This window comes from Dinoponera quadriceps, unplaced genomic scaffold, assembly GCF_001313825.1.
Source record: "Dinoponera quadriceps isolate SergipeBrazil2010 unplaced genomic scaffold, ASM131382v1 scaffold2217, whole genome shotgun sequence".
NCBI classification, from domain to species: Eukaryota; Metazoa; Arthropoda; class Insecta; order Hymenoptera; family Formicidae; genus Dinoponera; species Dinoponera quadriceps.
This window is the reverse complement of record NW_014556255.1, coordinates 68,474-91,166: the sequence shown is the minus strand read 5'-3', so window position 1 is coordinate 91,166 and position 22,693 is coordinate 68,474. Positions and strand designations below refer to the sequence as shown.

General features: G+C 44.5%; 1 protein-coding gene across 9 annotated transcripts in view; it reads left to right on the top strand.

Moving 5' to 3' along the window:
* The first annotated feature begins 231 nt into the window (after window positions 1-231).
* Window positions 232-22,693, top strand: part of LOC106747219 — a 34,096-nt gene continuing 11,634 nt past the window's right edge. Inside the window, exons 1-3 of one of the 9 annotated variants that reach the window (XM_014624567.1) lie at window positions 232-746; window positions 8,230-9,069; window positions 18,569-18,697. The gene's annotated coding sequence lies outside the window, so the exon portion shown is untranslated. The other 8 variants (XM_014624563.1, XM_014624568.1, XM_014624564.1 and 5 more) reach the window with 8 other exon arrangements.

The following is a 22,693-nucleotide window of genomic DNA, read 5'->3' as shown; positions in this document are numbered from 1 at the left end:
AAAGATCGAAAGGGGGTCCAGCGTACAGCAGAGGGTCTCTTCCACCGACGCGTTCGTTGCTAGGTTGCATACGGGCACCCATGCACAGGGAAGACAGAGATAGAAACAGCCAACACGCAGAGAGAGAGAGAGAGAGAGTGAGAGAAAGAGAGGGTAAAAGAGCGACAGGGAAGCCGCACGCGCGTTTCGGCTAGTTTCGGTGGCCGGTCGCGCGGCGATCGGGCGCGCTCGGCGAGGCGGCGGTTCGCATCGGCCAATCGCGGCGCGCGATCTCTCGCTCGGCCGACTCGGCGTCACGTTCACTTCAGTCAGCTACGGGGCTTCGGTTGGCGCATATGAGCGTGGTGTTCGTATCCTTACGGAGGACACGCGGACCGTTACTGTCGCGGCGTCGCTGCAGTGTGAAGGGACACAGGCAGCGGGTGGGTGAACGCGACTCGGGCGCTCAAAGGATCGCGAGGGGAAAACGATTCGCTCAACGGGGTACAACGCGTCGTCCCTCTGACATGAGGAGGCCGGTAGTCGCGAGAAGACCGATCGACTGCGAGCGTTGTGTACGCGCTTTGACATTCGGAGCAACGGCCGGTCGCGACGGCTCGGGCTCCCCGTGCAACTTGACCGACGGAAGGAGCACGCGGTGAATCCGGCTTGAACTTGGAGAGGAGGTCGACGACGCCTGAGGAGACCAGCGGCGGCAACAACAGCGTCGCTGCTGGGCTGCCGCCGAACGCGGGTATATTTTTGAGGTGAGTGTTTATTGTGCCAGAAAAAATCCGCTTTTAACCTTTTGCCACTCGGCCGGCGTAATGACCCACGGGTTCTCTCTCTCTCTCTCTCTCTCTCGCTTCTTTCGCCGAAGTGGTAAATTCCGCGTGAATCATCGCTCTCGCTCGCCGCCCGCACCGAACACCAGCGTTCAATCGAATCCCGTCGTTCCGAATTTCACCGTTGGGTCGTTCGCCGTGCACTTCAAGTCGTTCACCGATATCCACAGTTCCTCGTCGCGATATTTCGACGCGCGTACTCGGAGCCTCGGAGTTTACGCGACGGGGAGTGTGCGCAACGTGTGTCGCTGACTTTAACATCGGTCAGCTGCGCGAGTCTGGACGCGTGTTTCTTTTTTGTTACGGAAAGATTTCAGCGCGCAACCGGTGACCGTCCGTTATGCGCGCCATTACGGAAAACGAGAAGGTGCGAATTTCTTCGTAGACGACAGATTAGCTGTGCAAACGCGGGCGATGTTATTTTCGACGACGTATCTCGACGGAGTTTACCGGAGAACGGAGGTTGTCTCGTACGTAGCGAGAAGTCCCGTTACATCGGGAATTTCGTCGGAGGAGCTTTCACGATACGTCGAGTCCATGTATCGACCATGTTGAGTCGTTACCTCGGCGTCATTTCGAAATGTTAATCCGATCTCGCGAAGTACGCTTGTCTCTCTCTCTCTCTTTCCCTCCCTTCCTCTCTCTCTCTCTCTCTCTCTCTCGCATTTAAATATGTTAATGCAACTTTACAAAGTGAATGTCGCGATCTAGGTCGTGAGATTCAGCGATTCGAGACAAATAATTATTGACCGATGATTACATCGCAATCGACACGATGAATTGCCGGATAAACGGCCACGCAATGAACATGCGCGACGAGATGACCGGGTGCAAAGGTTTGAAACGCGCGTGATCCCTTAATGATAATCTCTAACCATCGGATCGTCTCTCGCGCGTGACAAGGCTTGAATGGAGCGTGATAACACGCTCTCCAACTTTCCTCGTGCAATTTTTCGCACAAATTGTTCTTGCATAGGTAAACTGTCCGCCGAGCGTTATCGTTCGTGCGATCAGTCTCATTGTAAGTCGCCGGCGCGCTCGTGCAACGAACCGATCGACGTTTCTCCATCGCCTCTCTCTCTCTCTCTCTCTCTCGACGCGAAAATAAAAGGCGGAAGGTTCCGTTGGTTGAACGGGTACCGTTGGTTGCGTCGAGCAACATCGCGTAACGTCGTTATTTTCGACGAGGCGTTCTTCGATCTCCGCGTTGAAGCGAGCGAGCCGTCTCGAAGCGAGAGAGGCGTTCTAGATCTACATCTATAGACCGAGAAATCAAAGATCGCTATCTTGATCGCGATCGAAATCGGCGGGACAAGTGGGCGACAAATCCTTGCGATTGTATCGCTCTCGTATCGGGAAGTCGCGAAGTTAATGAGTTCCGTCGAATTGTTCTGTTAGCTTGCGTCATAAATCTCAGAATAAACACGTTGCATTCAATAAATATATTTAGCTGGAATTATAAAATTAGATAGACTAGAGATGCGATTCATTCAGTAAATATCTTCCGGATGACATTCTTTAGACATAAAAAAAAAACTACTCTTCTCGGCCCGTTATTTATTTCTTTTTCAATTGGAAATAAAATAAGTTTTTAGATTCAACTGATCAATAAAAGTGAAATTAGATATACACCTATAAGACCATGTTGTAAGATGATAGTACGAAATAAATCAAAGATTAGTCCATTGAATATTGAAGTATATATTTGCAAACATTTCGACCACCATTTGAACTATTAACAATGCCATCTTACGATATACAAAAAAGTTGTAGACGACGCAATATGTAACGCTAATGTGTACAGAACTCTTTCATGTTGGAAAACGTACTTAGGAAACTTTCAAAACAAAAACACTGATAATGGTCCTAATAGTGACCTAAACGTTTGTAAGTATATATTTCAATATTTAAGGGACTAATTTTTGTCGTATGAAAATTTCGCAAATATTTCCAAATAAAGCATAGATTCTGATCAGATTACCCGAACTTACCTCAAATAAATGTAACATATTGCGATACCAATTAGGAATCCCAATTATAAGATAACTTTAGGAAAACATTAGGCCGAGCAAACGGAATCTGTCTAGGTTTCCCACTTAGAATCGCACTTTTGAAACATTACGTTCTAATCTGAAGTTTCACAAATTTCCCAATCAGAATCCGTAGTTTTTTTTTTTGTGAAATCGGAATAGATTCCAATCAGATCCTAATTTTCTACGCGGGTTGATTTATTTCGCGTTATCATCTTATGACGTGATCTTACAGACCTGTTTATAATTTTATGAATTGATTGGTTTTTTTTTTGACCGACACTTCCAAGCACTCGTTTTTTTTTATACTGTTATAACGATGCAATCCATAAATCGTTTAGACAGTTTTATCGTCGTCACCGATCGTTGCCGCTCGTGCGGTCGAATCGAACGGGATCAAGATCGCATCTCTGGTGGCGCGTGGATCGCGATCGTGTGTCGGCGCGCGCGTTTAGAAAGTTTGAATTTCTGCTAACTTACGTAATTCGTTCGTATGCCGTCGCGCGCGGCGACCTTTGCCTCTCGCAATGGCCGCGCTCGCCGCTTTCGTTGTCGGCGGGGCAGAATTTTCGCGGTTTATTTCGGTACCGGATTACAGCCGTTATAACTGTAGAGAGCGGTTGCAACGCGCGCATCTCGGCTTTACATCGTGATCGAAAACTTACGGAAGGACCGTGATGCTCGAACGCGGCTGGAGCTCAAAAATAACGAACGCGTGATGCCGAGTGGAAACGCGAAATAGAGGAGACCGAACGCGCTTCGTACGCGCGTATTAATGGCGAATTCGCGGAAGAGAGTCGCCTTTCGGCTCGTTCGCGAATCGTTCAGCTAAAAATCTAAATGTCTGGTTGATTAAAGCGATACTTGATTGCACTTGGAGGGAAAATTTGCATCCGCAGAACGGGAATATCGACGTTCGTTGGTCGATATAACGATCTGGACTCGTGGCGTGTTCGCAAGCTATCGCCGTGATTGAAAAAAAGAATTTTTTTACCCCGAGATCTCACGTGGCTAGCCATGAGATATCGGCGCGACACGCTATCAATAATATAATTGTGGCCATAAATTTATTTATCAATTTCTTCATTCGTTGCTTGTTCTATAATTTGAAAATGATTAATTTGCTCTCGCGTTCGCTCGCGTGCGGGACGCTTACATATTCACTGACTCGTGAAAAATTAAAGTGGGCAAGGACGAAGGTGAAGGAGGAGGAGGAGGAAAGAGAAAGAGAGGTGTGTAGGGTATTTTCTATACAAGTCAATTGCGAGGTTTAATGACTCCATAATGCATGCTGACGTTTACGGTTAAGGAAGGTACATGATGATTCACGGAACCTGTACATGGTGTCCATTTGCAACCGGCTGATGTCATCATCAGCGATGTAACCTTTTCGCGCGTCGAATGCAACAATCGAGTCGCTAATTCCGAAAGCATTGATTAACCCTTGAACAAGCTTGCGTTGCTATTTAAATATTTACACACTCAATACATACAATTTTTTGTATATATCGCCAACGCGATCGAGATCACGGAAAAAAGCTAATCATGGTTTGATTGAAAACGTTTAGCTGCTGTAGCTAAACGAGAAAAATTCGCTGCTGCAAGTAAAACTTTACGTTCTCAGCTAAACGTTTTCAGCTAAACACCACGATTAGCTGCGGCAACAATATTTTTTTCCTGCGATAATAATTTAAAATTTATCAAGCACAAGTCATTTATTTTCCATTAGTATGTTTTATCAAAGTGTACAATGTTTAACATTATTAATCAGTTTCGCAGAAGTGCATATTTATTTTCCAACACATTTTTCTCTTCATCTACCTCGTCTTTCTCTCTGTCTCTTCCCCTCTGCCAGGTTTTAATGAGTTACGAGAACAATCTAATATTCCCGTTTGCGTCGTCAGCACGCCCGAAAGGCGTTGGAAGCCAAAAAAAGATCGCGTGAATCTGCTTATCTGCGGTAACGTCGGTCGCCGATAATTATAGCCGCACGAAAGATCGGCCCTCATTCAGTGATGCTCCCCTGTGAGCCGATTGACGTCAAGAGATCGTAAAAAAAATTCGCGTATGCGAGAGCATGATCGAAGGTGTTCCGTTCAATAGTATGTTAAACGAAATTAGACGTCTGGCGAGTCACGATTGACTAACCGATGCTCCGGTATTTTTATAACGGACGGTCTTTTAATAGAACGCGCGCACACCGTCTATCACCATACGTGTGAAAATTGATTTAGCGGTCTCGCTGTGCACGCCGCGCACAGCGTGCGGCTCGCGATATCCGCGAGCGGGAATATTGAAAATCTCTCAAGGTTCGCGGATTCGTTAGAAGGCGCCTCCAGTGATCTGTGATTTCAAGGATCCTTCGGCCGGTCCGCGGAACAAATGATCTCGGTAGCCTCAAGGGATGCGCGTGAGCCAATTTCCCGATTCAGCGCGACAAAAACGGGGAAATCTGTCAGGTATGTAAATTAATTCGATGCAAAAGGAATAAAAGACGCTATTTTTAATATAGGCTCTTTTGTACAGGCAGAAGTTGTACTGCACTGGGCTTTTTCTTCAAACCTTGCCTCTTCAGATTCTTACCTGTTTCGATCGTTGCAACATTATTTCATATTACGCACGCATTTTAAAACAATAGGAGACATTTGGAAATTTATCGGCGACTTTATTCATTAAAAATCGCCAAGTTTCAATCGCGATAGAATTCGACAGTTGCCTAGTAGGTAGCGTGGAGTTATTGGTAATAACGGAAATTATTTCGATAACTAAAATTGTACACCTTCCAGTGATAAGTAAATCTTGATGTTGATGTAACATAGGCACCGAATTAATTTACACAAATAGTAATAAATTCGCTGTTATTATTATCAAAGCATCCGACAGACAGGAAAGTCTGTGCTCGCGCAGTGAAAGTGCTGCGCGAGTCTAACCAGAGATCCCTCGGGTACGTAATGTATACCGCGGTGCACTTTGCGCCGCCAGTAATCGCTGCGTCCATTCAGCGAACAGTGAAATAGCGTGCGCCGGGAGAAAATAAAATTGAACAAGAAAATATGTAGTGCGTGGAAAATCACTTTCGATCGGAGACACGAATGACGCTGCCGCGTCCGTTCGCCGCGAGAAATCTGTTTACGTTGCGCACACTACGTGGTAAAATTTTTTCCTCACGCTTCGGAAACCGTCGCGATTCTTTGTTTCTTCGTATAATGATTATCGATCGACTAATAACGTCAACAGGGGATGAGATAACATCACTGTGTTATCGGAAGTAAAGTGATTCTTGAAATATTGACGCTCCTCTTTGACGAGCTTTTCCTCGTATTTCTAATTCTTCCAAACGCTCGCGAATACACGGGAAGAGATTAGTATTAATTCAAGACTTATGTTTTCATACTTATGTTTTCATACAAAAGCTATTTCTGAAGTCTATCGACAAACTTACAGGACAGATTGTGTTGAAAAATATGTTATTGCTATATTGAAAAACAAAGTAAAAAGAAATAAAGTAAAAAATAAGTAAAAAAAAAACACTTAGTAAACATATGTCGGCGAAAAGTTGATTTTTTTTTAGGTATAGCCTTCAGAAGGTGACAATAATGAAAAAAAGTGTGTCGCGTGAAGCGGATTAAAAATAGTGATACAACATTATTTTATCTGTTCTTGTAGATAATACTTGTCAATTTTAACATTTCTGTATATTAACCGGAAAATCATTAATTGGGACGTTGATATATTATTATCGTTCGTCGTGAATAAAATTAAAAAACGCGCATCTCAACTCTACAGGTGTCAATTGTGCATTGAAGACACAGGCATTAAAAAAGACAGACATTATAAATAATTTTCATAGCAATGTGTCTACGTACTTGTAAAACACTATTTATATAATGAGTAAAATATACTTTTCTAAACGGAGATTTAAACGGCCACAGCTCAGAAATTAAATGTTTGAGGTCATATATTTGCCAAGACTTTTGTTTTTACTTATTTTTTTTTATATAAAATTTATCCTGAGAGTTTGTCGGTGGAGTTAAAATACGTCTTGTATAAGCAAGAATATATAATCTTACATGAAAAGCATAAACTTGCTTTTATGTATGATGAAATTTTGTATCGTTCCATTAAAAATATATTATCGTTATTCAAGAATCATTTTTACGAATTGAGAGGAAAAAATATTGATATAGAAAGAACGATATCTTGAAACTGACGCAATTCTTAGTTTGACGATATACGTTCTTTCTATCCAATATTCTTTCCCCTCACAAATCATGAAAATTATTCTTGAACAACAAGAATACGATATTTTTTAGAGAAATTAGATAAAATTTCTTCATTTAAACAAGAGAACATGAGTACTGAGCAGAGTACTAATTTCTTCTCTGTGTTCAGCCCATATACGTTAAAACCGAAAGTAGCCGTCGGTGCTACATCGCGGATATCCAGTACGAAAGGACCTCGTGCTAGGCTCGCTCTCTTTCTACGACGCGAGTCCTCATTCGGTGCTTAATTGACGCTTCGATTAAGGATCCTCGATGGAATAATTTATCCGTTATCGCGCGCTCGCGAGCGCATTAATCATTCCCCGGACGTTTGACAAATGCTCGCCGCGCGACCGTGTCTCGTTTCAGCTTCGATTTACCGAGCTAGCCTAGGAGAAGAACGAGGGGCCAGCAGCCTGGAAAAGTACCGTTACGACATTTCCCCGCGAGCGCGCGCGATTATCGCAGAAAAGCTCGCGCGATTCCCCGCTGTGCTCTCTCTGGGTGCAGTTAGTGTTAATGCCTGATAAGAATCTGACCCGGTCAGCAGTGATTCTCATTCGCCTTAACCCAGTTCGCAGGCTCGATGAGTCCCCCGATCTGTGCCATGATTGCGCCGCAAATCGTGCCGGTGTACGATAACCGGCGGCGCGCAATGCCAGTGCCAGCCGCGCAACCCTGATCCGCGCGATCGAGCCGCGATCCGTTCCTCGGCGAGATCGTCGTTGATCGCCGCCGAATTCCGTCGAGGAGACGAAAGAATCGCGGAATTCGGGATCGCATGCGCGTGATGCGACGTTAAACCAACCCGGACGGCCGTAAATCTATTTTTCGTGCTTTGCGCGGACGTGTTTTACGGCAATTTCGAGCACTTCTCGATGCGCGATTATTACACAACGGTCGTTAACGTTATATAACACGCACGGCTGATTTATCTCATCCTCTGTATGTGTGTGTGTGTATGTGTTTAAACGCATCCGGTGCGCCAGCCGGACAAGAAAACATTTTTGGCGATCCCACAGGCGCGGCTCAGCCACGCGGCGAGTCGCCGTTATATCCTTCGCGTCCAAGACCGTTATTTATCGTTATTTATTTATTTTCTTTCCCTGCCAGACTTTCTCCTCGCGCTCGCCGTCTCAACTTTGATCGACGTTGCATCATGCGCTCAGCGTTAAACAGTAACGCCATCGCGGAAAGAAGCGCGACAAGTTAGTAACGCGGCAGGGGTCGCAAGGTCGGGCGTTAGGACAGTGGCGAGGCAGGAGAGTTCGGAGGGTGCCGGAGGGAAAATATCATCGGGCGCGCTCTGCGTCGCGGGAGAGCGAGAAGGAGAGAGAGAGAGAGAGAGAGAGATGCGCGTTGTAACGCGTTAGTGCTGCATCATGGCGCATGCCGATACGATAAGCCGCTCCGCAAGTTTTCCACGATGTCCCGAAATAGCCGTTACCCGACGCCAGCTGGATTAAGGAACTTTCCTTCGGATGACACGAGACGAGCGAGAGGCACGAACCCGATAACGTAATCGCCGTCGTGAGAGGAGGTATGCGACTCGCGAATCGGCGACGCATCGCTGCAAAGTTCAGGAGCGACGTTTGGAATTCGACGCGCAGCCGAACGACGGCGGAAACACCGCCCGCCGTCGGTGGATTCCTCGATGATGTTTGTGCCGCAAGGGAGGGGGGGAGCATTACCTCGCTCAGGAGAGAGTTCGGCCGTTTGTAATTGCCCGGATTATTGCGCTGCTGATCGCGTTCTCCAGCGGTATTCTCGGCATCGCGGCCCCGAGCCTCGAGGTGCGGAGAATACATAGGAGTTGCTACGGTTACGCGATACGGAAAGAGAGAGAGAGAGAGAGAGAGAACTATAATCGCGGAACGGACGTGGCACGGCGTGAAGTGTAAACGATGATGCGTCCGTGTGAATTCGGCAACAGCACCGGATAGTATTGGCGAGGTACGTTGTAAGATAAATCCCGTCGGAGATTCACCGAACTATTTGCTTTCTCATGCGTCTAACGATCAGCAAAGAAAGAGAGAGAGAAAGAGAGAGGACTCGCTTGTGTGTGTGAAGGAAGAGTGTTTTATACCACACGTTATTATAGATCATAACGTTAATGCACCATCGAGAGATGCCAATACAGTGTAAGTTCAACGAGTGGGCGAAAAGGATACAGTCGTTAGCGCAATCGGCACGCTCGGACGAGAAATTGATCGGAGAGAGAGAGAGAGAGAGAGAGGAGTATCCGTGTTATATCGGTCCCGATGTGACGTTATTCACTCGCGGCGAAGCTCCGCCGGGGTGAGCTAATCGTAGTAGAGCAAACCGTTGATTAATGCGATATATCGCGGCTCTAAATCACTCCGCGACGCGAGACGTCCGATGGGACCGTCACACGCTACAACGTTATTAGAGCATCCCGCGGTCCGATGACCGCGTTGTAATTAGAGTTCGAAGCTCGTAAGCTGTTTCTCATAACGTGGGGGCGACAAAGCACAGGCTCGGGCGAAGTGAAACGCGATAAAGAATCATCGATTCGTACGAACACGTGACATTCCGCGAACGTTGCCGCTGACGTAACGATCGTTCCGGGAACGCTCGTCTTTTTGACGTTCAACTGGGCGACACTCCACGACCGTTGATAATCTCGCCGATATGCCGTTTCCGTTGGTAAAAGTGTCTCGAAAGATAGCCGCCGTCGTTGTTTTCGTCGCAACGAGGTTGATCTACGGCTTTTTCGACGGCCTCGCGATCAGTGAGATCCCGCCGGCGATACCAGGCGATACCCCGCGATTATCGTTACGTGTGTCATCGCGATTTCACGCGAAAATTGGCGCGGAACGCCGGCTCCTTCCTTTCTCCGCTTATACGGGCCTCGCGGCGGCGGATACGCGGCGAGATAACGAGATATCACAAAAGCAATTAACCGCGACGCGACACCCGCGGATCGATTTCGCGCACGTGTCACCGTTCCTCTTTTTTTTCTTTTCGTTCGAATGTAAATATGATTGTTCGTGACGCCGCGCGAAGCGCTTCGACGAAGCGGATCGAAGGCGTCTTCGCGGCTTGAGACGCGTTATTATTCACTGTAATTATTCCACGCGCACACGCGCGTTAAGTGCGTACGGCGTCGCGGCGCACTTTTTCTCGGAGCTCGCTTTATTAATAACGGGCTCGTGCGTCTTGCCACGTCGGACTTTAAGGTGTTAAAGTTGACGTAGGCGACGCGTCGGGACAATATTTCAAGAGCACCAAGAGAAAGAGAGGGAGAAAGATGGAGAGGGAAAGAGGGAAAGAAAGAGAGAGACAAAGAGAGAAATCCGCCTCTCTGACAGAAGCACCAAATTAAAAAATCGTAACCTTGGTGCCGACACGGAACGGCACGGCAAAGCACAAACGATAGCCGTTGAACGAGACAATGGAATATAAAAATAAGATGCAAAGAGGAGGCGGACGGCGAGAAACGAGGAGAGAACCGCTGAAAATTGCGCAAGGCCGCGCGATGTATACTAATTTTATCGTACCGGTAATGTTAAACGCGTATTTCCGCTATTAACAACCGTGAAAATTTCCAGCGACTGTTTCACGGTACACAATGCGTTCTCACGCGTGATAGATGCCTGATATTGTCTCATAAAATTGGAGTTTACTTGGATTTATAGCGGACGAATGTTTGCCTCTGTGAAGTTGGTCTCACTTTTCAAAACTTGAAAAGAATGAGCAACATTCTGTTTGTCCTCCAAAGAGTTCTAAAGTTCTTAATAGATTTTAAAAAGAATTCCGTCAATTAATAAAACGGCCAAAGCACCGTACGAAAGTAGGGAAAAGAGAGCAACTTCACGATTGTGTAACTTCAAAATGCTCCAACTTTTTTATCTTAAATTTTAGCGCTTCTATTTTTAAAGATAATCGATAAAACTCTTCGGGAGGCTATAACCAAGTAAACAAATAATTCTCATTGTTCTCGGAGGAGTTCTATCGGTTATCCTTAAGAATCGACGCGCTAACATTGAAAACGAGAAAGTTGCAGCGCCTCAAAGTTTCGGTGTTTGAAATTTTTGAAAAGGATGACATTTTTTTCAGTTTTAACGTTCCGTTGAGAAACATCGTCTCGTAATCCCCTGAAGAATTCTATCAATTATCCTTAAGAACCGATAAAATTTAATTAAGTTCAATCAAAACAAGTTACGGCATTTTAAAGTTACATAATCATAAAGTTAGCCTCTGTTATTTTCATACGGTATTTTGACCGTTCTAATCGACCGAATTTATTCTAAAATCAATTCTTTAAAACTCCTCGGGGTCAACCAGAACTTTGCTAATTTTTTTCACATTTAAAAAAATGGGGCCAACTTCATAGAAGCCAAATATTTGGCGAAATGGCCGAAACGCGAACCAGTTACTCGAGTACAAATTAGTACGCGTCGTGATTCGATGAGTATGACAAATACAACTGCGATCGTTTATTTTGCTCTAACGACCTCGTATTCCAAAATGCTCTGGTACTTTGTTTTTTTTTTTCTTTTTCCCTCTGTCGATCTCCAAAGGCGACCTTTGATGTTGCCCGACGACGATGACCGACGTATCGGCGGACGTTGCGAAACGCAGGTGGCCGCGAGCCAACGTGTGTCGAAGGTGTTAACAAGCCCGTAAAACGCTCGCGTCCGTCGATATCCGCTCGTGGAATTCGCTAATTGTGTGGTGCGAGGCGTGTTCGTCGCGGTTACGAAACGCGACGCGCCGCGCCGATGAGTGTGAAGGAAGAGGCTGACGCATTTACAACGACCAGGCTACGGCAGATACGGATTTCCGCTGTTTATAACCACGTGATGAGATACAGGAGCCTATTTCTCCTCTTCTATTTTTTTTCTTTTTTTTTCGCCGAGAGAGAAAACCATGATTTTCTGGTCAAAAATCCAAATTCACGAGTAAAACGGTGCGTCGAACGCGGTTATTAATATTAGAGCTGGTGTTTTCTTTCAAAGACTTTGACATTCGAATTTCGAGTCTCCGAAGATTCGAAGCTTCGGTGTTTATTATTCGAATTTCGAAAATATCGAAGCTTCGAAATATCAGAATTATAAGATTTTTAAACTATACGCATAAAAAAAGTCAATTTTAACATTTTTCATATGTCCCAGGAAGTCCACTTTAAATTTTGTATTAAAATAATATATTCGTCGTATATTATAATACTTCTTAACATATTCAAAATGTTAATTATTTGACACAAATACATTTTGTTCTACATTACTTCAACTTAAAGTACGATGATTAACATAAAAAATTGTCAGAAAATATGCGAAGGAGTAGTTCAAGTAACTTGTAAAAAATGTTGCTGGAACATATTTGTCCATATGATGTGAGTAAAATAAATGTTACATTTTAATGTAATTCTAAAGAACACATTTCTCGAGTTATATAAACATATGAAATTAATTACTTTAACTTAAATTATCCGTGATAGAAACATTTGGTTTTAGTTAATTTGACCATTTCATATGTCAAAGTTTATAATTATTTCAAGATTCATTTTAATTTATATTAATGTTAATATAACTTAAGATAATGTTTCATTTTTAAATAACACACAAAAAATATCAATTTACTAAATTGGCATAAATTTAACCCTTTGCACTTGAAGTTTTTTTCATTCATATTACCAGCAACTCGAAGCAATTTCAGTGGAAAGATCATATTCACATGTAAGTAAATGATATGCGCATTAAAAGAAAAGTCATTGTTGTATGTTATTGTTTTTTTAATTTTGTTAATTTGTCAATAGTTGTTAATAGTTTGTTTTAAGTTTGAAGACAAATTTTAAATGGCTCCGCTCCGGAGCCCTCGAGTGCAAAGGGTTAACACATGAAAGCATTACGAGAATAATAACATATAAGCCGTGTGTTAATTTGACAGTGAGATATTAATCAAAAGTCAGTAGCACAAGAAAATTTTAACATTTGGACGGACAACATTTGGAAGATTTTTTACTGTCTATAATGTCTAGTACATCCATATTCATTTACCAAAATTCATTTACAACATTTCTTAGTATTCCCCGAGTAAAATATACATAGACATTCACGTACAGCTTTCGTAAGATTGTACTCTTTAGAGTTACTTCGAAACTTCGAAGATTACGGCCTTTGAGGACCGAACCTTCGAAGTTTCGCCTTAATTCGAAAGTTGGAATTTCCTTCGAAGCGTCAAAAATGATTGAAAATTAACAGCTTTAACGAATATATGAATCTCGCAATGTCTTTCTTCTCATGAATCTCAATTTTATTGGCCAACGCTGACCAACATTGGGCAACATTGAGCCGACATTTCGCCAACGTTCCATCCCCGCGATCGGATGGACTAATTAGCCCACGGGCAGGTAGTCCATAGTTTCCGCGAGCGCGCGCGCGCGCGTTGTTTCGAAAAGCCGCTCAGTGATGTCAGAAGTACACCGATGTCGGAAACCCGCATATAACGGCCCGCTGTGTTCGCTCGTACATAGTTCTCTTTGTTCGCTCGTATACACGCGCTGCATAGAGGGTGTCCCGGAACTACCTCGCTATCTCTCGCCGATATATCGTTAGCTCATGATGGAGAGAGAGATAGAGATAAAGAAAGATAGAATTCCAAGCTCAAGCCGAGCCGAACAGAATATTCGAATAATTTTAAGTAGCTCATTTCTCCGACATAGCTCTCTTTGTCCGTTAGATGGGCTATATAAAGAATGTCCCAGAATTACCGCGCTTTCTCGACGATACCGTTAGCTCTCGTGGTGGAGGCGGTAAAAGGTGCGTGAGGCACTTTAATCGTCGAAATTTTTGAAGCGTTGAAATTTCCGGAGACCGAATCCGGAAATCAATTAGGGACACCATCGATCGGGACACCCTGTATTCCCCTTGCAATCGCACATTGAAATGCATAGGTCGCCGTTACACGCGCGCAATCAGACTTTGTAAGCTGTATTATTTCGAATGATATATCGCGACCTTACACGCACGCCAGGAGACTTTATTCTTATTAGCCACGCGTAATTATCGTAATGGGATAATCGGTGAGCAGGTCTCGTAATGATGCGCGGCGCGGTTTTTGCGAGGCTCGTGCAGACAGCCGACATCAGCATTATCCGTGTCATTATATCGCACGGATATCGCGTCGGTCGGTATTAAAAAAGACGAGACTCGGGAAATGGTGATCAAGAGCGAGTTTGAGAGCGCGCGGAGGCGGTATAAGATACATTTTTGCAAGCCGCCACCGCCGGCAATAATTCACCCGGCATCGAGCGGGCGAAAGTTTCATTCATTCAACGGTTATTTTCATCAACGCGCGACGGAGACGGGACAACAAAGAGGGAAGGCTCATCGTCGATTTTGTCGGAGGCGGATTATTTTTAGGTTCCTTAAAATCATTCTATTTTATTTACATATTCACGTTGTTTCACGAAGTGTCCGCGACGGTACGTGTATAGTATGTATTTCTGTGTCTATCTGAACGCGATAAGAAGCGAAAAGGAGAAATAACAAAGAAAAAGAAGAAACGTATCGCACGCACGCACGCACGCACGCACGCACGCACGCACACAGAGCATGAAACAAACCGCCTCGGTATCCGTTTGAACGAGGAAATGAGATTATTCGATGCGCGTCGGCGACACTCCGGTTTCTCGGGACGTCCCTCTCGAAGCATCGTAAATTTTTAACCGGTTTAGACGCGCGTGTACGCAGGCACACGTGTGTGCGTACCTATGCATCTCACGCATGTTCCCTCGCAGGCGTCGCGGAAGAAACGTCGGTCTCCTTTTTTTTTCGCGGTATGAATCCCGAGGCGGTCCGCGCTCAAGAGAATCCCCGCGCGAGATGAGGACTCGCGTCGTAAATTTTTTTCTACCACGTCTCGTAACTCGCGGAAGTAACGAGAACGCGTGGAGGCCGCCGCCGTAATACGATGTAATGAGTAAGGGGCTCTCGCAAAATGAAAAAAAAAAAGCGCAAAATGAAAGGAAAAAAGAGGCGAGGCGAGGAAAGGCGATGATTCGCGCGAATATGCCGAATGCGGCGAATGATCGATATCGATTTCGCCGATCTCAGGCACGAGCGTGTTTCGTGCGTAATCGCTGCCGAAGAGTGACGTAAAAGGTGCGTTCACGTGAGCCCTCTCCTCTTCATCTCTCGTGCAAAAACTCGGTCGACGTTTCGTCGAGGGGATTTATGTTGGATCGAAGGGTACGGCGCGATGCAATGCGACGCAATGCAATACGGAGAGTACGATCGTGTCGCGGCTTTACGATCCTCGTCGCGGCTGTGTCAAAGATTAAAGACACTTTTACATCGCGAATTTCAGCGGCGAGACTACTCGCATGCTTTCTACGTGTTTGTCATTGCTTTCCCATGGTAATCGACCGAAGCTACGTTTTTTTTTTTCAGTTTCGGCCGAAACTCCTATTTTTGACCGGAAATAACCGAAACCGAAATTTCGATCGGACGCTACTCTTTCCTCCTTTCTTTCTCTCTCTTTTTATTTTCGCGATCTTCCGCCAGCTCGATTATCTTGAATGGATCGGATTCAATCCGAAACTGATCTCGCAAGTTCGCGTCGTAGTATAAAATCTGCGACACTTTATCTCCGAAGTCGATAAGAGACGAGATTGACCCGGCTGATCATACGATACTTGTGTGTACTAACATTAGCGCTAAATATAGACACTCCCTCCTCCCTTTCCTCTTTAAAAGCGATTTTAAATATTTCGTCAACAGCCTGACTGGCCGATCCCTCAGTATCGCGTCGTTGTTTGCTCGTGACACGCCGATCGAAAAGTTGTCTCCGAATCTTCCTCGTCACGTTCCGGCAGTTTCCCCGTCGTGTTCAACGGTCTCAATCCTCCATAAGTAAAATTAATCTCCCGTCGTTGAGGAGGGACGATTCTTATTTGGGCACGCTCGTCGTCGGTGATCCACGTCGTTCAAAATCGGAAGCCCGAGACTTCGGCACGTGTCTTTCTTTGAAAATTGCATAAGCAAATATTTAATTATTTATTTATGGGCAAGAACTTTTTTAGAAAGAAAAAATAGAAAGTGGACAAATAGTGAACAAAAAGTGAACAAAAAGTGGAGAAGAAAAAGACACAAAATAATCTAAATTAACAGTACAAGATAGAGGTAAATAGTTTAATTACACCTTACGAGTATAAATGAGAGTGAAATCTTATTAGCAAGGTAGCACTGATTGCTTAAATTTACTAATTTATAGGGCGAAAAGGTCACAAAGTAGCAAGATGTGATATATAATATGGAATCCACATGAGATAAGTTAGATTAATATATGGGTGGACGAAATAGCAGAACCATACAGAATGGTCTAGGACTAACGTTAAAATTAACTGAAGCTAACTGGGTAATCAATATTAGACATTATAATATTATACTAAAAGGTTGCATCCACTATTTGTCTATGAATCTCAAGAGAGAAAAAATTGATATAACCGAGAATATATGTATACATCCGGAACAACTTTCTGTTCTTGAAGTGTCAAATTCTCGGACAAATTGTAAGACAATTTTTGCTTGTGCAAAATATTATTCGAAGTTTCGCGTTTTGAATTGTAAAGATAAATAGCTCGGTTATTACCGGTTGAGCGTAGGAGGTAGGAGGAGCGGCACACCGTCAGACACAGCCACTGACGGTTGAGCGCCTGATGCGACGAAAACACTTTGAAAACAATTGAAAACAACACAAATTGAATACTTAATTTGCTATTACGTACAATCATTAATGGAAGTTTTAAAAATAATATAATATATAAATGTTACCACATGCATGCCCAATGTTAGCGCCTGCATCTGACGATGAGTTGTGCCGCCCCTGTCTACCTCCTGTGCCCCACCAGTAATAGCCAAACTATTTATCTTTATAACTCAAAAACCAAGCTTCGGATAACATTTTACAACAGGAAAAGTCGTCTCAGAATTCGTTCGAGAATAGGAAACTTCAAGGACAGGAAGTGTCGGATCATCCAGTATATAGTAGCGGTCAAATATATATAAATACGCGGAAATTTAATTTGTAGTAAGAGCCGTTTCGCGGCTTCAGTCGCAGGTGAATTCCAATTGGGCACGATATAAAAAAATGAAACGAAGAGCATCTCCGCAAAATCCGCCAACTTTGCGCGACGGCGACAGCGACACGGAAGTCGGACTCGCTCGACAACGCATTTTTATATCCGGCATAAGCGGTTTCATTGCGTGACCGATCGGCGGAATTTCTCGCGGTGCGTGATTTCGACGATACCGCGTTTCCTGATCCGGAGCACATATTCGCGGGGAAACAATATAACCGCCGGGGAGTTTTCGATACTCCGTACCTGCGCGACCGTACCTGACTCTCTCCTCGCGCGGTCTTATATTCGAAAATTTTCTGCCGGCGTGTGCGATTCTTCCGCGCGAACGGTGTAATTAATCGAAGTCTGCGCGTAGGGATCGATCCGCGACTGGAAGCGACGACGAGGCGGCATCTGGAGAATTTCTCAGAGAGGCGCCGGCGAATGCACACCGCTCGATAAACGCGATAAGATCGCCTTATCAACGTAACAGGCTGCGCCCGTAGGAAGCGTGAACGCCTCTTCGATTCGCAGATGCACCTGCGCGGGTGAGACCTCGCGACTTATCGCCGTTGGGAGGACGGATTCGACGATTGTTCGCGAGGAGGGCGTGCACGGGAACGATCGGGGGAGATCGCGAGAAGCGTCGCAGAAGCGCATCGTACCGTTTCGTGACCGTGGCTAAAATCAAATTAATAATAATAATACTTTATTGGACGCAAGTTTTACAGTGAGTATTGGGTATCCTTTAAACGAGAGGGAAAGGCGATCAAAAAGGCGCAGCAACAGTTGAAGAGCTGGTTTTAATGCATTGCCTTTTCTTCAAGCTCGACTAGATACGAATAAACAGAACGCAAGTAGAATGCAAACTAAAAATTACACATTACAAACAAAATGCACGTAACACGGGAATTTATACACTGAGGAACCCATTTAGTTGACTCAAATCAAATAATTACTTAGCGGATATGGGCAAACAAATGGTTTTGGCTGTGATAGCCAACATTTAGTTCTCTGTACCAAAGTTTTGGTTCTCTAAATCAAACTTTTTTCATTTTCATTTCAGAGAACCGATATTAATTTGAATCTCGGGTAGATTCAAATTAAAATTCCTCTTTATCAGAAGTAAATAAAAACTTTTGATCTTGATTCGCGGTCTCCTGATATATTTTGGAGGCCGATAGGATACTTAAATATGTTGTGTGAAACTTGCGAACGCTCGCGCTTTGGTCGTAATTTCAAAAGATTCGCGCGAAGAAGTTACCGTCGGTCGCGATAAGCGTCGAAGTGACAGTTGAGAAATACTGTTGTGCGGAGAATGACAATCGAGACAATAACGCTACTCGTGTCCCTTTTGTCTTCAAGGTCCTCAAGAACGACGGAGCACGGCGGGTCGATGTGAAGGGAAGAAAGAATTAACCGCGATCGGGGCGCGATGTCACGTGCCCGCACCGTCGATACCGTCGTCGTCGCCGCCTGATTTTCACACATCCGGTGAGTTATTGACCACGAACATATCTCGTTAACCCAATTTCGAGAGTACTCGGGGTCTCGCATTTCCGCCACATTTCTCTTTGCACGTCGCGCGATAAATCACTCCGCCGGTGGACCGCGGAACGTTAAATTGAGTTTGAGGTTTTTCACGGCGAAATTGCGAACTCGCGTGAAAACGTCGGAACACGCGTCAGTGTTACTGTGAAAAACCTATTTAGTGGATTCAATGAATTCAACAAAATGGATTCAACAAAATTCTTATTCGGATATGGGCAAACAGATGTTTTAATTGTGATAATCAAAATTTGATTCTCCGAGCCTCTTCCTCCTTCATTTTCGTTTCGAAGAACCAAACCTTCTCACCAACCAAAGCATTTGCTGCCCATTTTCCGAGCAGGAATTTTGTTTGTGTCAACTAAACGGATTTCAGTACATTATTATTCTATTAACTATATCGTTCTGAATCTTCTGCGAAATGTTTTCCGGCTCAACTTTCGTAAGTAGATAATTGACGTAACGCGTGCGTGCGTGCGTACGAATTCGCAGGAAAACACGGAGCGACGCACGTCGGAAACGCGGAATTGTGTTATCGGAGCCGGAGCGGCGGAGGAGGCGTATACGTCGCTGACACCGACGTCGCCGATTTCCCGATACACATTTCCGTGCACCCGCATCGCGAGCGCGCCGGCCGCCGATATGTCGTCGCCGCCGCTCACGTGAGCACGACGACGACATGCTCGCCGGAATGACAATGACATCTGTTTCGGATTCGCCGGCGGGCTCGTTATCCGTCATCTTACGCGACCATCGACGGATCGGACAGTGACGAGCGCGCAAACCAGCTCCCGTTTTGATTCATACGCTATTCTTAGCCGACGAATATGTAGGCCTAATCGCGAAAAGGAATTACGCTTTATCGAATCGCGAGCGCGAAAATATCCGCGCTTTATAATCGCAGCCGTGTTGTCACGCAGCGGATAGCCGATGTAACGCGCCTTCGGCCTTTTATAGTAACACGTTGCCGTCCTGATGCCGAATCCGGTCGCGATGAACGTCGACGACTACGGTGGCCTCCGCTTGTTATACCGCCGCGGAAATGCGAAGTGCAAATTGCGAGAATCGGCCAACGGGCGGATAAACGCGTCTCGATTGATTTCAAGTTCGCGTGCGATTCGTAGGATTTAACAGATTTAAGAGGCGGCGGCAAATTGTGAGAGGAAATCCCGGCTCGTTAAGCGCCGATTTGTTCGGAGCCTGGGAAGGCGGAAAAAGAGAATTGCAAGTCTCGTAAATTAATTAATCGCGCATCTCTGATCTGATTATTCGTGTCTTCCGTTTATGATGTTTATATATAACTCTCGTACACAGTGAAGAATATTTTGTACTTGTGTTAAAATCGGTTTTTGTTAAAAATTTTCGTGAAATTTTTAACATACGTAACGTGTGTTAATTTAACATATTGTGTTTATGTTATATTCTCAATATTTTGAATTGGTATTCAACATATGTAACTTGAAAATTGAAACTACAAGAATATCCAGAATTAAATACATGTCCAGGCATTGATAATTCTACCTTAAAAGGTTTTTCCCCGCCGATAAAAATTATTATTATCATTATTATTATTACTTCTTGAGGCTTAAGAGAAACGACTTAATTACGAAAATTGTGTTTTTATCGGCGACGCGAACGATTTGCAATTTTTTAAGGTCAGTGAACATCAATAATGCAATAACCATCGAGCGATTGCGAAATGTTCAAACGCGGCGAAAGCCTGCTTATCCTTTTTTTCTCGTTTCGCAGTTTTCTCGTAATATTGTCTCACATTTACGAGACCTACAAAATTTTTATCGCGAAACAGTCTATCGCGGAGTGTACGCGGTCTCTTGCTCGTGATATTCGACGACGGTCGTAAACGGGACACATTCGCGCAAGAGGTTCCCCGTCGTTTCAAGGCGCCGATGACGGAGGCTCGGAGAACGATGGAATAAAACCAGCGAATAAGAGGCCGTGTTAAAAAGCCGGATTGCGCTGTTATTGTGCAACGATGTCTCGCGCGTCATGCAGAAAGTTCCCCCGCGAGGCTGGGGTCGTGGGTTGTTATTGCTCTCCCGTCATGAAAAATATACAGATACTGTTTGTTTCCGCTAGCGTCTCCGCGAGATTGTGACACGAAGAGGGCACGATAACGCGCGTGCTCACGGGAGCGATAAAATGAATCATTTGTGATTCGACTCGCACGAGATCGGAGCGACACTGGCTGCCCCCCGCGGTTGGGAGGGAAAGAGAGAGCGGGAGTTTCGTTTTAAACGGAAATAAACGACCACCAGTGCTCATAGATCGTGCAGATTGACGATGCTTCGAGACGTTCTTCTTTCTCTCCCCTTACTCTCTGTGATCGAATCTTGAAACGCTGCCAAGTCTCGAGGCAACCGTGCGGAAGATCGGCCGTCGTGCACCGAAGTGACCGACCGACCGATCATCGTCGGTTTTTCTCCTTCCATCGTGAATAGAATGGAGAAGGGAAATTAAATAGCACGTCGGATTAAGGATGTTTTACTAATAACTTAAAATAGTGAAAAAATTTATAAATCTATATATTGCATTTTTAAAAGTGACGCCAAAAGTTCAACAGTAATTCAGACCCCGGCTTAAAAGTTGTTCCACCTTAAAGAGATTGTAAGGTAAATGACTTTGATAAGAATTTGATGAAACTGCGTGCACTGCGTATACATTGAAATATTATCTAACTTATCGCTCGTGCAATTTGAAAAAGATTGAGCATTTGAGAGCTGAGATATTTGTAATTCAAATTGACACTTTCTATACGTGTTCTGAGATTAACGTGCTATTTTTTATTTCTATTTTTAACACATTGTGTACGGGTGACGAGATATCTCGTCTTTAACAAGCCGAACGTTGTGGCCGGGCGGCGAGATATCTCGTTTTCAGGTTTCTTCGACTTAATCGATGACTTAAGGAATTAAAAATAGATTTTCTTGTTACGTTACCAGGGTAACGAAGTCTCTCGCGCATTCTCGAAACAAATGGTTAGCGAATAAATGAATGCCCTGGAAGCGTGTTGAGCGAGTAAAGTGCCGTACGCAATGTGTTAATATCTTCTGAACTATATATATATTTACCTCAATTTTTCATTTCAAATTAACATTTACTATTTAAGTAGTGAAATAAATATAAAGGAACGTAATTTTGCTTGATAAATATATAATTGGCCCCCTTGATGCGCCACTGAAAATACGGCACTGATGGGCAGTGGACTGTACATTCTTAAAATTGTATCGCGCGAATTATCCACGGACTAGTTTTGTCCAACGGGTTGCTCCAGACGGGTCGTATTTTCCAAAAAGGACATCGCGATGCGGCTCTGAGGCTGAGACCGATAAAGCGATGTGATACAATTTTATCGTCCGTTAACACTGTGCTTCGCAACGTTAAATATTGACCAGGCGGTGTAAAATTCGCGCGAATCGAGAATCACGTCTGTCTATAAAGCGCTATCGAGAGCATTGTACTATAACTATCAGCGGATTTATGAATCCGGTACCGATAAAGCTGGTAGTGTGCTTTTCAGATCGATGCCATCTCGGCGGTACCGTATTGAGAAAGCTGCGCCGATAAAGTGATTTTTTAAAGATCGAAGATAAAGATAGGGAGAGAAAGCTAGAGAGAGAGAGAGAGAGAGATGAACGAAAGATGAAACACGATAATGATTATTGACTTAATCGCGGCGGATCGGGCAATTAACGGTGGCGCGATAGCTGCGGAATAAAGAGGGAATTGTGAATAACATTAGTTGACGTCAATCGAACTAACTTTGTTTTCTCGTATCGCGTTACGTGTCCCTCGCGTTCTCTCTTTTCTCTCTCCCTCTCGCTCGCGTCTGAATGTTTTCGAAAGAACGAGAGCTCATCCATGGCCGCCGAAAAGTGTTTCCCCCGTGAAATTGGCTTTCGCCTTATCAACGACGTCAAGCGG